This window comes from Arachis ipaensis, chromosome B09 (assembly GCF_000816755.2).
Source record: "Arachis ipaensis cultivar K30076 chromosome B09, Araip1.1, whole genome shotgun sequence".
Lineage (NCBI taxonomy): Eukaryota > Viridiplantae > Streptophyta > Magnoliopsida > Fabales > Fabaceae > Arachis > Arachis ipaensis.
The window spans coordinates 56,187,504-56,190,348 of NC_029793.2; positions in this window are offsets into that span (position 1 = coordinate 56,187,504).

Here is a 2,845-nt window from a genome sequence, read left to right on the forward strand (position 1 = left end):
CCTAAGCAAGTACTGGAACAAGAGACTGATGAATGGAATGCCAAGAGAAATGAGTCATTCTTGTGGAGGTCATGTCCCTGGTTTTATGGTGGTTTCATGCATAGCAACTTAGGTTCATTCCTGGCTTTCAGACCTTTATCATGTCCTAGAATACTCACTGTGATTGCATCCCATGAGACTTTTATTCATTGATCCTTTTATTGTTATTTCAGGGCTTATTTGTGTTCTTAGGCTAAGTGCTCTATAAGGGGGCGACTCTTTAAGATAAGCTTTCAGCCAACACTCCCGAACCAGTTGGTTCAAGGTGCTAGGTGTTAAGACACCCCTAAGGACTTACTCCCTCAAGTCTCTTTCCCCCATACATACACACCACAGGCATATAGTTTATTTATTTTCTTTTCTTGAGACCTTGGTGTCCAGTACCTCTTTAGATTACTAAATGCTCTGTGGTGAAGGTTACTCTTGATAGTGGACTTTCAGCTGATAATCCCGAGTTAGTTAACCCAAGTTACCAAGTGATAAGGTACCCCTAAGAGCTTATTCATCCAAGTAGATCCCTCACACAGGAGCACCACAGACACATGCCTTAAGATTAAAATCATTGGTGCCTAGCCTCTATTTGCCGCTGATTGAGTTCCTACAAATGCTTATCTTGACGTTCTTGCCTCTCAGTAACTTGGTGGATGGCTTGAGTGAGCTGGGAGTATTGTTCCTGTTGCTGCTCCATTTGTTGTTTCTGCCACTCTTCTTGTTGCCTCATCCAATTGGACTGAAGGTTTAGTATTTGCTCTTGTCCTTCCATATGTCTCATCCCCAGATCTTCAATGGCCCTTAGAAGGTGATTCATGTTCAAGTTGGCTGGGTCATGATACTCTTCTTGTTGATATTCTTCTTGATGAGGCTCCTTTTGGTGAGCTCCTTGTTTCACTTTTAGCTTCTCTATTTGTGGCCTTCATTGTTGCTGAGCAGGTGTAGTATAGACAAGACGTTGGATTGTAACTAGCCTTCCAGGATTCACCCAGTCTGGATTGCTATCCTCGAAGACCGCCTTAGCCTTTGTACATAGTCTGAGAATAGTGCTGGGGTACCAAAGCCTGGCACCCGAATCAGCCTTCTCAGCTGACTCTTGAATCCCCTCAGCTATGAGTTCATGCACATTGATTTCTCCACCCTGTACTAGGCAATGTACCATAGTTGCTCAATTAATATTGATCTCTGAATTATTTGCAGCTGGGAGGATGGATCTCCTTATGAGTTCAAACCACCCTTTGGCTTCCGGGCTAAGGTCTCCCCTCTTGATGAACCGAGGTCTTCCATCTGCATACCTCTCCCAATCAGCTGCTATAACACAGATGTCAGTCACGATTTCTATGAGCTCACCATTGTCAGGGCTCTTACTTATCCTTGCATGATAACTAGGCTCATCAAAATGTGGTGATTTCAAGTGAAGAGTTCTTGTTATAGCATTTGGGCTGAAGTCTACCTCCTTTCCTCTTACATAGCTTTTGAAGGTTGGGGCCCTGGTTTTGTCTTCTCTAACCACATTTGCGTAGAACTCTTTGATGAGGTTTGCATTGATCTTCCCCTCTGGATTAGTGAGCCTTTGCCACCCTCTTTTTCAATTTTCTCCCGAATCTGTGGGCACTCGTCTTCATTGATTTGGAAGGTTAACTCAGGCAATATCTTCTTGATCTTGATCCTTTCAAATTCTTGTTCATGAAAGGCAGTTTTGAATCTCTTCTCATTGAAAGGAATATTCTCCATTGGTTCCTTCCTCTTTTGCCTCTTGGAGCTTGAAGATGCCATGAATTTGAGTTACTGTGTGAGGGGATTGGATGGTAAGGATAGATGAGGAATTTGGTTGGTTAAGACGAGGTGTGATGAAGGGGTTTTGGATGCCGAAAGTGTGAAGTATGGAGAGTGGGAATTTGAATGTAAGGGGTAAGTATGCACTAGGACCCATTTATATAGGGAGATTATGAGTGAGTGGAGGGTGTGGATTGATGGAATGGTTGCTTGATGGACGGTTGGGGTTGTGCATGGAGAAAGGACAAGGATCATCACTTTATGAAGGTTATTGGTTCGGTCTCCAAGGGTCTCCTTTTTTCAATGTTGCAACAATTTCCAATGCATTCCTTCTTGAGACAAGGGTGTAGTTTCTCTTCATGGAGTGGCCGAACCTTTTTCATTTAATTGTCCAATCAATCCCCTTCAATGATCCTCTCTTTTTCCCTATAAAAATAAAATAAGAAAAATCAATATCATAAAAATTAAACTTTACGGCTAGTATAGTAAAGAAAAAGGATTAGGTTGTTTATTCATGAACACCAACTAACTAACTAACTGTGCGTCCTTATATGCATATTCGTGGCACCCTGGGGTGACACCAAACTTAGTTTGGAGCACTGTGATGAAAAGTTTTGTTCAAAGCTCCAAGACTAGCATGCTCTGAGTTGCATCCATGCTTTCTTGGCATGCTTTGAACACCAAACTTGTTCTTCACTATATACTGCATAATAAGGATTTCACCAAGTGTTTGTCAAGTTTGGGTTGGAATTCATGAATATTGACTTATTCACTATTAAAGGCATATAAAACATGGGTTGCCTCCCATGAAGCACTTCTTTAGCGTCACTAGCTTTGCGTTTCTTCTTCATCAAGGAGGTTGATAGTGATTCAAGTCCTCCCCTCTTGCCTTGGACTTATATCCATTGGTTGTATCAATGATCTCTACATGTTCCAAGGAGAGAACTCTGTTGATAGTGAAGACCTTAGGTAACTGAGATGGTACAGTGGGGAGATCAGGGGGATATCTGGGAAGTAAGCTGAGATCACTTTATCCCCT